This window comes from Triturus cristatus, chromosome 9 (genome assembly GCF_964204655.1).
Source record: "Triturus cristatus chromosome 9, aTriCri1.1, whole genome shotgun sequence".
Classification (NCBI taxonomy): Eukaryota; Metazoa; Chordata; class Amphibia; order Caudata; family Salamandridae; genus Triturus; species Triturus cristatus.
In genome coordinates this window covers 723,586,371-723,600,298 of record NC_140592.1, presented here as the reverse complement: position 1 = coordinate 723,600,298, position 13,928 = coordinate 723,586,371, and the positions used below count along the sequence as shown (strand labels likewise).

The following is a 13,928-nucleotide window of genomic DNA, read 5'->3' as shown; positions in this document are numbered from 1 at the left end:
ATCTTGCACTTCGATGACTGTCAATGTAACTGTAGGAAAGAAACACTGAAACGAGATTGCAAGTTAAATACTGGTATGCCACAAACCATATTAAATATGAATATGTATTCCTATACCATTATGGTTGTATGTACCACACTATGTCCTACTTCGTTACTCCCAACACATATTACAGACTCGTGGCATTTTACTGACCTAGTACTTTAGGTCTACTGCTGCGTTAAAAACGAGACCACACATTTCAACTTTTTTGCAAGGTGTAGAGCTGGATAAAAAGAACAATTGAATCCTGAAGTCGCCGAAACTCTGTCGAACTGTAAATTGAGGAGTACTCAACTTGAAAATTCCTTGTTAGCCAAGTTTCAAGCGAACAGTGCCCAACCAACAGAAACCATTTGACTACTGTACTTGCTTCTTGCACCTTCTCCATATCAGCTGCTGCCAAGGTAACTAAGACATTTTTGGAGGGATAACTGATTAAATCAGAATGGCAATGTACAAATATAATGCAGGAAGCCTATTAGATTTGTTGACTGCCTCTGATGCGGTCAACCACTCCATAATTCTGAACGGTCTTAAAGATGAAGGTATCAAAAGGTGCATTTAGTTGCTAGTGAAAGGACAACTCCGGTAGCTGCGATTTCATCTTGCTGCTTATCACAGTTTGATCTGTAGTGTGTCTCAGGAATCCAGCATTTAAAAAAAAAATATCCACATTGGGAGACAACTTGAGGTCAACGTAACTAAGCAGATGACACCCTTATAACACCACGATTACAAAGGCCTGAAAACTGAATGTCCTTAAGGCCTCACAGAGACCACAGTAAGACAAAGACAGACATCTCTGGTCATCGATCCAATTAGGACTTTTGCCTGCTAGCCTAGTAATCTTGAGGACCTTTTGGCAAGTAGCAGAGGAGAAGAATACATACTCAAAACTGGACAACACTTTACGTCCCATGTCTCGTTACCTTGCCCAGCAGGTGCAAACATTCGCCGTCCTGGGTTCTAGACTTTGAAGCTAAATAATGCTAACTTTTTCTCTGTCTGCTCCACAGCACCATCACACTATCCCAGGAGTCTAAGTGACAGCCTTGAAATTACATAACAGATCCTGGCTTGTAGCCACTTCAGTTCTTTGCAGTCTCCTAAGGCTATCAATAGTACAAAACCCCATATTCAAACCAGAGGGGTCCAAAAAGAACGAACACTATTGTTAAACTCCACAGATATACTCCATAACGCACCCTGCACTCCTTGGAGGGACATGTGCTTAAAAAGTCATGATTTAAGAAAGAAAGAGCAAGCAAATAGGCATACCTGGAAAAACAATGATGATTTATTTTCTTAATCGGGGAGACTGGAGACCCTGTGGCTGAAGATCTGTACATGATGCCACCCGAGGGTAGTTATTAGACAATCGCCAAAAACGCCTGGCAAATGCAGATCTAAAATACCCCAAAATTACTGGTAACTTAGTTCACCTGGTCCATCCCTACCCCCTTCCAGAATGCCTTCACCCAGCCATTCACCACAATGTGTACTGATGGGGTTAAGTGGAATAAGCCTTTTTGCTAGCTAACTGGATGATTCACTTAACACTCAAGACAAATCAGCATCACGCTGAAGTGACAGAGCAAGCATTTAAATGCTAGACAATGGCTCCATTATAAAACTGGGCCAATGCTTCCTCCCCTAACTGAATGAGGGGGGGGGGGGGGGGGCTAACACTCTGAAACTGTAGAGAAATGCACCAACAATCAGATCTTCCATACTAAGCAAATTATTCCACACATCTGCAACCTCTTTTCATTCAGGTACTCTGCGCCTTTCAAACTCTCAACTGAGAAAAAGTACTAACAAATCCAACTGCTGCGGTTATCGTACTTAACCGTCCCACAAAACCATTAAAGTGATGGCGTAGACTTTTAGAACTTCACTCAAAGTGGTGTTTTTGTGAATGAGGTGACAGTAGAACTGAAGGTGATCAGAATGGTGGCTATGTTAACGAATTGGCAGATGCAGGTCCCTTGGAACACTAAGAGCTGCAGCACCACTTAACCTGAAGTCAAGTCAACACTGATCACCACGTTCCATTCTGAGATTCTACTTCACAGAAGTACCTTTCCTTTTGCTACTCTCTTATCCCACTCATGCCGTCTAGACTATACTCTTCCTCAACATTCTAAAACAATTCTCAGCAAGGGATTTTTAGCAGTAAATATGCATCATGGCGCTCATCTTTCAAACCAAAGTAATTACATTTGCACAGAAATCCTATACTGGTCCTCGGCTTTCCCTACAATGTACCCATGGAATGGCACTCCAATACTGCAGCAACAAAATAAACCACTGGATACCCCAAAGCCAGACCCTTTAAACACACTGCAGCGCAAAGGTGAAAAGCGCTTGTCAGGCCACAGACTGTGGATATGGAAATGGACAAGGGTCATGCTACATTTCAATTACAGAAATTGCAGCTTAACAATAGTAAGAGTGAGTTTAGATTCACGTGGTCTAAAAACCAGCCTTCCAAGAAGATTCAGACTCGTTACGAGAGCAATATTTGACAATGTATTATAAAGTCCAAACATTGGAACTGTGCTGGATTGAGGCATTTTCCTAGACCTATCAATGAGAGTAGTACATCCCAGTTTCTTTCAACTCAAAAGTAGGGGTGGGCAGAACTCGTGGAGTCTAACTTTGTAGAATTCCATGGAGTTGCATGAAAACTCAGCAAGATTCAGGAGTTCTGCAAATGGGCAAAAAGCAGTACGCTGCGCTGCTCGCTCAGATGTTTAGCACCGGGAGCTTGGTCAGTGTTAAAAAATCTGCACGAACTGCACCATGTGGCACTGCTTCTCAAATTGCTGTTGGTGCTGCTAGAGTAGATTTTCTACTCTAGCTTTCTCACCGTAAATAGGAAAATCTTGCCAGGTGCCCTCCTAGTGCCTGAAAATTGCACTAGGGGGAAGCACAAGAAATATAAAAACCTCTGCCAAGCAGCAGTTGGCGGAATTTGAACCCAACTCCTAAAACTCCGCCAGCGGCCTCTATTCAAAAGCTACCCACAATCCAAAGAGCACTAAGACAGAAGGCTGAAATTAACTTCCGCCTATATTATGTTAACTCTATACACAATAATATAATGATCTGATCCAGCGATCTCAGACAAAAACTTTGGTTAGCTCATAATCTGAAAACAAAAAAAATACACCATTAGATTTTGCAAAAATGAACATCTATTCACTGGTTACCGGTTAAAAACCAAGGTCAACTCAACTGCTTTGCCTATAAATATGTGAATTGTTACCTATAATCTCTACAAAACTCTTCCGATTTCCTGGTGTTGACCAAGTAATTTGCAAAAGTTGCGATTGCTTTTAAACTAACGTTTTAGAGTGGAAGGCACATCTCTGTTTAATAGGCTAGGTGTGGCCATTCTCCTCTACTCCCACCAAGTCCTCTCCTACAATTGCAGACTCCATATTTAGGCAAATAAATACCTCCTTTTCTAATGAAAAGTACAACTACAGTCCCAGTTTGCCTGTGCCTGGGTAACAGTATGTGCTACCAAACATAGTAGCTGAAGACATTCCACCTTTAGAAGAAGAAAAGTAAAGGTTCACCCTCTCTAAAATTGCAGGTACATAGTTCTCCAAGCCAAAGCTTCCTGCGTTCAATTTGGTTTACTTTAGCGCTGCAGTTTAAATGCATTTTCATTCATGCATTCACTTATTTTGTCTTTCGCACTTTAGTGATCTCCAACACCACTTCTAGATGCAGCTTATGTCCTCACAGGATATGGAACCACTGCTCTTCATATCACTCCCCACTTGCTCCTCTTTGTTTTGAGGTGGGAATGAGATGGGTAACCATTTTCTTTGCTACCACTTTAGAAACTCTGTAATTTGAGCTAATTGCAGATTTTTCAGAACACAAACTAAAGACCCCATGCCTACTGTTTCTATGTGGGGAAACTGTTCACTGGTGTCACTTTAGAAATAGTGGACCCTATGCTTAAAGGCTCTGGTATACCCTGCAGGTAGAAAACTTCTCCTACAACAGCAGTGCTTAATTTGAGCAGGGGGTTACAGGCGGTGATCACCGGCACTTTCATCAACAGACTTGGATCCAGATCAAGAAAGAGAACAAGCATTTGCAATGCAATAGGTCTCGCATTTACGCGAGTTTGAGCTATTGACATTGCAAATGACAATGCCTTTTATTTTTGATTTATTTATTTTTGATTTTTGAACATAAATAAAAGGCATTGTCATTTACATTGCCAATTGCTTAAACTCGTGTAAATGCGAGACCTATTGATAACGGCATCTATGTGCCTCTACTCAGATACTTGTAGTGATTAGGGTGGATAGGTAAATAGAAACTGGCATCCTGCTGGACTGTAGAGACTATGAACTCTTTTTTTGAAGAAACTGTGGAACTTATTGCATCGATGCCATTCTAAATGACCGTTTCTGTAGATACCGTTGAGCTGTTTGAGTTCCAGGACTGGTCACCAGTCTTCCAATTTCCTTTTTGCTGATCAGGAAGAACCTTTGGGTGGCCCTTATTTGGGTACAGGCTCCATAGCCTCCTGTTGGAAGCATTAGCATTATCTCTGCTTGCAGGATATTAGATACTAATGAGTGATTTTCTTCACTGGAACTTGAAGAAGCCTCGAGCGTGTGCCCGTTTTTTCAACCATTGGTCGTAGATTGCAATCAAGAGTAACAAGCATTGGAAATGCAATAGGTTTCGCATTGGTTTGATTTTGAGCTTTTGGCTTTGTAAATGGCAATGTGCTTTACCCATGTGTTATGGAGTAGGTGTATGTAGTGGAATCATATGAGTTGGATTGTAATTGTTATCTGTGGAGCAGCATGAAACATAAGGAAGGAGAGGGATGAGGTGAAGAGCAGCATGACGCACACGTGAGGAGAAGAGGAGCGTGAGGCACAAGGAAGGAAAGTGAGAAGAGAAGTGTGAGGTACAAGGAAGGAAAGTCAGGAAAAGAGCATCGCGAGGCACAAGGACAGAGTGAGGAGGAGAAGGCAAACGCAAGGCACAAGGACGGAGAGTGAGGAGGAGAAGAGCAGCGCGAGGCACATGAACAGAGAGCAAGGAGAATAGTAGGTTGAGACATCAGGTAGGAGAATGAGGAGAATAGCAGTGTGAGGCAAATTAAGCTCTCCTTTTTGATTTTTTTTTTTTTTAAAGAAAGAGGTTGAAGCAGAAAATTCGTTTTTGGGAGTTTTACATAGAGTGAACTAGACCCGTATTAGAGTGCTTTACAGGAGCACCAGTTGTGCTACAGATGGACACATTAAATTTTTTTTTTAGGCACGGGGAGATTAAGTGATTTGCCCAGAATCACAGGATGTTGATTGTCCCTGCCAAGACTCGAGCCCAGTTTCCCAGCTCCGAGGTCGACTGCTCTAGCCGTTAGGCCACGTACTCTTCCCCAAGTTTGCTACTGAAATTCTTAACAGGAGTACAATAAGCATGTAAGTAAAAACATTACTCTTTAAATATAATGTATGAAAATGCCTTACATTAGAGCCAGAAATTAAATGTATGTTACCCATCTTCCCCCTATTCTTGTACCCAAGCAGCAATAAATCAGGCTGTAAGGAGAGTTAAGAAATTGTGTATCCTCCTAAAACAGCAGGCCGTCTGAAGTGCCAAACGTAAAAGAAAAATGCATCCATTTTCTTCTGCATGGAAGGAAAAGTGCAAAAGAAAATTGCTTCGCTTTTATATGCATGGAAGGAAAAGGAAGTCCCTCAATCACCATGCTTTTAGCCAAACCATGGCTTATCCTGGCGAGCATGGTGGCTGCAAAGCGCCAGGACAACTGAGAATTGGGCAGAAAGCTCCAGAGATTGACACCCTGCCCTGGAGGTTAAGGGCGTGCATTAGTGTTCATGGTGGGGTAAGATTTAATAACTTTGGCATTTAGGATGAAGGCATTGTGAGCTTTTTATTGTGGCTGCCAGTGGAACAGGAAGCTGCACATTTAATCCTTGGCCTCTGCAGAGTGCACAGAGCAATAGTTCCATATTTTCCATTTTAAATCAGAACTACACAGGAAAGTGTGCACACTTTATGCGGACGTATGGAGTTTAGGCACCAGGAGTTCAGGACCGATAATCTTTTTCAATTTTTAAAAATGCACTATCCACTTTTAATACCCTCTGCGGCTTCACTTTTGTGGAACAGAAGTTTGCAGAGGCTGAAAATTACAGTATGCCATACGGCATGACAGCAACAGTCGCCCGCTAAATATGAAATCTCGGTAAAACAAAACATACATGTGGGCACACCACAACAAACAGAATCATAAAGAAACACATATAATGCGAAATAAAGAGTAAGAAAACACATGGATCCTGCCACTTAAAGCAGCAGCAATGAGTCTGTGAGTATAAATAAGAAAACTGACCACTTACTCAGCATTTGATGGTGGGGAGATATCGTTTTTTTAAGAGCTCTCCTCCAGAGAAAGTCCCGGCACTGAAAGCGGCAAGAGACTGGGGGAGTAAGCAGGCTTGTTGATGGATTGGGACCGAGTGAGGTGATGATTGTGGATGCGGGGGTGGGAGGGAGCTTGAGCCTGCAAGCTGCCACCCCTGGAACTCATCTGCCTTCCCCTTCATTTCCTGGACCCCCCAGCACGGGGGTAAAGTAAAATGCAATACTAGTTTGATATTGCATTTTAAAAGAAACAAGTTTGGCAAAAAAAAAAAAAAAAAAAAAAAAAAAAAAAAAAAAAAAGGAGTTGGACAGCTGCAGAAGACTAAAGAAACGGTCGCAGTTCCGGTATTGTAAAAGAGCCAGCTGCATTTTTAACCATCAAAGTTTGATAAAATAGTTGACCGGCTACGCAAAAGTAAACAAAGGGGCGTGGCCGCCATTGTTGAACTGGTTTGGGTTCCGGCATTGTTAAAGAGCCCGTTGCGTTTTTAAATGTACAAGTGTGAAATAAGTGTTGGGAGGCCGCACATTACCACGCTCTTTATAAAGCATTTAATATTGGAAATGTGTATTTGGGCAGCCTCGCAGAAGAAAAAGAAAGGGCGTGGCCGCCATTATAAACAAGCATTGGCCGCACGCGCGCCTCGCGCTTAAAGTTAAAAAAAAAGACAAGCCCGGCGGAGCGTGGCGCGCGCGCGCGCTTGGGGGTGGGGGAGCGGACCCTTTGAAGTGCTCCCAAAAGGCGGATTGCATGGCGGCACGATGCGCGTGATTGTGCGCGTGCTAGCCATGCAATCCGCTTTTTGGGAGCACTTTTCAAACCCGCTCTCTATAGTCTCGCTTTGCGATCGCTTACGCGATAGCAAGGTCGAGACCTAAAAAAGAACCCATGGGGGAAAGTAGTAGGAAGAAAAAGGTGGAAAAACACAATGTGAGAAAGTACAGATAAACATGAACTTGCAAAAATGAGATAAAGTGTCTGGGAGTGTCTTTAGTGGTTTAAAGAGGCAGGAGAGGAAATTAGGATGACAAAACATTGGTATTAGGCACGCCAACATTCAATTGTACGGCCACGGACTTAAGCAAAACTTCCGGATATATTTTTAGTTCAGATTATGAAAATTCACACAACTTTACTCCTGGTCTGTTGAGTGGGAGCTAACTTGACAATTACACAACCTGGTAGAGTTCCCGGGCCCTTGTCTGTCAGGGCCCCAACGACCCAAAATGTAAATTATAACATATGCTCACCGCATTCCTCAGTAAGGCTGTACTTGGATAATCACAGAGCTTTAAACGGCGTGCTTGGAGTCCGTCCCAATCCAGGTTATTGTAGTCTCCACATGAATAGTACAAACGCTTAGGATTAGCTACTTTAATAGTCGAAATGCGTCAGTTTTGTTTGTGATGTGGATGACTATTACCATTAAATAATTTGAATATGTAAAGCTCCCGGGGGAGTGCAGTGTTATTCCTTTGCATTGCAATGACTTTGGGGGATGTTGGTCTACCTCCACGTTTGCACCTGAAGTTGAACGCATCACCTTGTGACCATGTTGTGTGCGTAGTGTGCAATAGCTCTATATCTATCTCTCTCACTCACTGGTAAACTACTACCAAATTGACAGTTGCTGAGCCCTCTAACCAAATAGTACTCCAGGTGGCGGATATGGCATTACTAAAGGAGCCAACAGCTTTGCAAAATGAACATTTGGGTTAAATGCACCTATTGTTGAACAGGAGTTTGTGGAACAGGAAGTATTGGAGATAAGGGGCGAAGCAGAATCGCCCTTCAAACCAACGTCAAAATTCTTACCCATTACCTCACATGATGCCATTGATTTATTCAGTGACCTTCTCATTAAGGAAAACAAATGGGCAGTAAAAATTTTTTTTGAAATGGAATGGTCAACAGCGAAGGTATTTGACACTGATCAACAAAAACAAAAAAAAAAAAAAAATCACCATGACATTGTCACAACTATCACTGATAAAGGAGGAAACCTCATTGTCTGGCCAGTTGCAACATATAAAGAGGAAGTTAAACGCCAACTACAGAACAACTAATGGACTGGCTTAACGATGGACTTTTGACACAAGAAGAATATAATTTCCTACTCAATGACCATCCTAGGATACCTGTATTGTATGTAATCTCCAGAATTCATAAGGACCCTGTCAAACCAACCGGACGACCCATCATTTCCTGCTTTTGGAGGATTACATGAAAATGACCAAATACATTGACCATTTCTTGCAGCCTTATTTCCACAGTTTACCAATAATTTCTCAAAATCCTTTAGGCCTTGCCATGCGAGGACAAATTCATCTTAACGTCCCTAGATGTTTCATCCCTTTATGCAAGCATTCGTCTCAGTGATGGGTTGATAGCTATTTAACATTACTTCAGCAACAGACCACTCACACTGCACAAACACTCAAATGTCAATCAATATGATCCAGGAATGTCTCTTTAATCATTTTTTCAATTAAATGTAGCATCAGATACGGTGGGTGGGGGACCACAATAGGCATCTGCTTCTCCCCCAGCTACGCATGTTTACACATGGGCTGGTGGGAGGAAAGGGTGCTCAGGGTAGAGCACTCCATAGAATGGCATGACAATTTCGTGGTCTGGCTGCGATGTATTGATTTTTTGTTATACATTGATGATATTTGTTATTTTGGGGGTGCAGAACAGAGTGCTAATGACTTCATAGCAAACATCAATGTTAATATTCTGAACCTACATTTTAGTGAGGAGGTTAGCACCAACATGATACTCTTAGATCTTTAGGTGCTATGGAGAGTTTATATGGGCCAAAAGGAATCGCAGTCTACCCCAACATAGACCATCTTGCCAAGCAGACACGTTGAACAGATTCAGGCAAAGGGGATATGACATGGAAAAGTTCAAAACTGCACAAGACAAGGTCAATAATTTGACCAGGGCACATTCTGTTTAGCCAGCCTAGAAAACCTGAAAGGGATGGTGCAGTCAGGATGATAAGTACATACAGCAACCAGAACAAAGAACTAGCAAGGGTTGTTAGGAAAAACTGGCACCTAATTTGCTCCGATTCCACCATTGAGGCATTAGTTCTAAAAAAGGCAGGAATTTCTCATTGGAGTGCCAGTTCTATGAGGGACACTAGTCAGATCTATCCCAGAAATCAGCAGATCATCTAGCTGGCTGACTGGGAATAATGGGTTCCATAAATGTTCCAGATGCAGTGCGTGTTCAATAGGAATCAATACCATGGAATACCTTTACCCTTTTTAAAAAAAACACATATTGCTGTCAAAGGTAATTTCAGCTGTAAAAGTGATCATGCTCATAATATCCTCACTTGTAGCTACAAATTAAGATATGTGACCCGGCACTGCACAAACTCAAAGGGATGTCACACAGATTACGTACTTTGTCATCCACACAGTGTCACACAACAAAAGAGGGGGAGATGGGGTGAAAGCATTGAGCTAACTGGAAAGTATGTACATTTTAAATCTCGATTCCAAACCCCCAAATGGGCTGAATATCGAAGAAGATTTACATAATTTTTGGTAACTGGGGTTCAACTTCGGTTTGATAACAATTAGCATGGCCCATGCTCACACAAGATACACACGTATATAACATTTTAGGGCTGTCAACCTCACAAATGTTGTAGTATTTGGGTATTTTGATCTCACATGTACTTAGTATTGCCCATAATTACTCTGGGTGGCGCATAATTAATTTTTTATCACAATAATCATGCGATGTACACCACACCTACACTGAGTTTGCACTAGATGAGCAGCATCAATACAATATGATGTGATACTGATAGTGATTATAGAACTAACTTTGTTGGGAATTTATGTATGCAATTATAGCAGGGTAGCATCCCAGTGGATTACTGTGTATTTTAATGATGTGGGGTGTATATAGTATTTTAGGTCTGTGCCGGCTTAGATGTTATAATCCCCCCCAAAATGCCGCTGCTGCGTTAGTGTGACCAAGGCCACAGCCGAATCCAATAACTGCGATGATGAAAGTTTCATACAGCTTGTGGAGCATTACTCAGACCCTCCAGGATTTCGGAATTTGCAAAATAATCGCAAAATCTGCACTTTCGTTAAAAGGCCGCGCTGCGCTTTTTACAAAAGTGCCTGCGAAATCAGGGCTTGGCGACAGAAAGCTGCCTCTTCTCCGTTTAGTGACTCGTATGCTCGGAGTCAAAAGGCGATTAAACTTGCAGAAAAAATGAAATGGAGAAAAGTTTGCTCCAAGGAATGGTCACAGGGACAAGCATCACAATTGCCGTCTTTAGAGAAACCAAATGAAAAAGGAGCAGGCGGTGGACTGCAACTGCTCGTGGTGTTTAGATTCATTTAACGTATTGCAGCTTTATCAAATTGGGTGTTTTTTTATTTTTACACAACTTCACTGGCATAAGGAGTGCTTTTTGTGCAAACAAAGTGAATTCTCATGTGAATTCTTCATTTGAGAAGAACATAATTTGCTTAAAATGGTTTTAATATAGCTGTGTTTGCGGTTTTGTGCTACAATTCTGATGTTTATGGAACTTTTCACTCCTATTTTTCGACAAAGAGCTGAAGAACGTTCTCCAGCTTCGTACACACACATTCCATTTCCACTGCCCCAAAAGTCTGATTTTGTCAGTGCTAGTCCATTTTATATCCCTGGCTCTCGTTTTATACAGCATCTAACACCCTACACCTCACCAGGGTTGTGGCACAGTTTGCTTTAAAACAAACCCTCTCAATTTACATCAGATAAAGAAAAGTAAACACCATTGCCATGTTAAAAGAATAAGGAGCTATTTGTCAGAAACCCCTGACCTCTGTGTTCAAGATAGTGGCCAAGTTAAGGGGTCATAAGGCAGCTCCTTTTGATCGAGTATCCGGACTGGACTTGGCCTAGGAACTTCACTTAAATGTAAATACAAGGGAGGGGAAGCAAAAGCACACCGTTTGTTAGCTCTTCACAGGTACTTAAGAGATGCATGCTTTTGACTTTGTTTAGTCCCTTTATGCGAGTGCATGCACTGTAAGAATGTCATGGGTGTTGGTCTGTCCAAGTTTTTGTACAAAAATAACAGTTTAAATAGTACTATTTTATTTCATTTTTAGCGCTACTCATCCCAATGCAAGGTGTCGAGCGCTTTACATAACACACATTAGACATTGATACATCAGGTAAGTGTGAAAATTACCTAGATACATAAAATAAAAATCTCATCTGCATGTTACGGGATGTTCTTTGCAGGAAAAACATTAACCTTCTATACTACTTTGATGCAAATCTGGGACTACACAAAACACAGATCTCTAACAAATGCTTTAACTTACAAAGTTAATTCACCATTATTCCCTGTGATGTACTGGGCACCTCTGTAGCAGATGCCTTAACCCCACAAAATATTTTAAAATGCAGACTTTGCAACCAATTAAGCAGAAGAGATTTACTGCCATGCTACTCCTTGTTGCCAATTTCTTTGTGGCAAGTCTTTGAAAAAAAAAATATTAGTTGAGGCCTATATTTTGCGTTGGGATTGCACCACTTTTTTTGTCACAAGCCCAAAGCAAAATCTGAATTGTTAAACCTCAATGAGCTTACATGTACTCATGATATACATGCGTGAGGTCTTAATATCGGATGTCACTTCCAGAGAGATCACTTCCTGTGATCCCATGTGCAATGTCAAGCGTTGTGACGTCGTGCTATGGTGGCACGCACCATGATGTCACTTGCAAACTACCCAACTTGGTTAGTCCCCCCCACTTCTTTAAGGACTTATGCCCTGGAGGAGGGGTTGGTGTTAGGTGAAAGGTGGGGGGCGAGGGAGGGTCAGTAAGTGTAATCACGTGTGCAACTTGTTGTTTACTGCGCAATTTTAGTTGTTTGAGCAGCCGGGAGAGAATCTAATTACAGCAAACCATGATGTAGGCATGTAAGCAGGGTGGGCGGCAGGAGAGTGGAAGGGTTGATGCCACTGGTCAGAGTAGGGGTGTCTGCACACTGTTCTGGGGCAAGAGTAGACAGGAAGCGGGAAGCAGCGTTAGGCACCAACACATCCCCTCTCCTAGTTTCGGGACCCAGCAGGGGTGCATTTAGGCTTGCAAGAGTGTCTTAGACTCTCGCAGGCACGCCAATTTAAAAGTAGAGAGTTATGACTGGCCCTGGTATCTTTATTTCCCTCAGGGCATCTCACTGCTGCGTTAGTCAGAGTCACGCAAGTTCTCCGATTGGCTGTCAGCAACCAGAGAAAAATGTTGCTGCCAGCCATGAACGGACTCGGGGACTTAGCAAACAAATACTCGTAGACACTTTAAACATGCCTATTTGAAAGTGGAATACTCTGCTAAAACAGTTTCCATTGATTTAAGAATGAAAAGGAACGATTACGAGTAAAATAAAGTGCCACAATAATGCTGCAAAATTTCATTTTTTGTACCGCAAAATTTCAATTTTTGTGCCACAATATCCTGGAGGGTCCTATTACTGGAGGTCTGTTTTCAATTCTGCGCAGGGAAGTGCATTACTACGAATTGATCGGAGATGTATATTCACACACAAACGCGCGCACACACACAAATCACCGTTAACTAAACTTTGTGCTGAGTAGCTCTTGTATGTCAGACCTCTGTTTCCGAAACACTGCAATCCCTACTTCTCAACTGAGTGCAAAACCTAGTATAGATTTCTGAATAGTGTATCTCATGGTGGGCATACATAAACACTCTTTTAACAAGGGTTCCAGTGGGTGTCTAATTGGACGTAACATCTATCCCAGGGTCAACTTAAGCAACTACATGGTGCGCACATAGGGGGATGAAAGAATTAGTCGGGTGCATTTCCTAAATTAGGTCTTACAGAACTAATCACTACACTTTGCTGAAAGGCGTGCATTCACAGGTTTTTAAAAAGTTGACAAAACATCAACTCATTAGGGGTTCAACTATGCCTTCACCAGTTTGCTTTTGTGTGCACCTTGCTTAAAGATGCACTTCCTGGCTGTGAAGCAGAAGAGCAAAGACGCGGGAGATAAATCACTAGAAAAATACACCCTTTATTTCTCATCAGCTAAACGAATGAAACAGTGTGGCTCAAAGCAGCACAGTCAGCAACTGAAGTGATGCAAACAGCCCACAGAGCACTACCATTTAACAGAAAACCAACTTATCTCTCTCTACTCTGCCAAACCACCATTTACATCCTCTGCACGGAATTTTGGGAGAGTGGAAGTAGTCAAACTGGTTGCACATGTAAGATGTATATGACAAAAAACTAGAGTTAAGCATAAAATGCTTTACCATTAGCTAAGAGACCGCATCATCATATTGCCATGTACTTTATCAAGCATTTACAACAATGATTGGATGGGCGATGTTGGTTAGGGGCCAATAGTAAAGTTTAGAATAAGTCAAGTTGCAAAATT

The 13,928-nt window shown here is 41.9% G+C and overlaps 1 protein-coding gene across 1 annotated transcript in view; it reads right to left on the bottom strand.

The window, feature by feature from the left end:
* RTN3 (reticulon 3) overlaps window positions 1-13,928 on the bottom strand; it is a 109,013-nt gene that overhangs the window by 60,540 nt on the left and 34,545 nt on the right. The gene's annotated exons all lie outside the window — the stretch shown is intronic.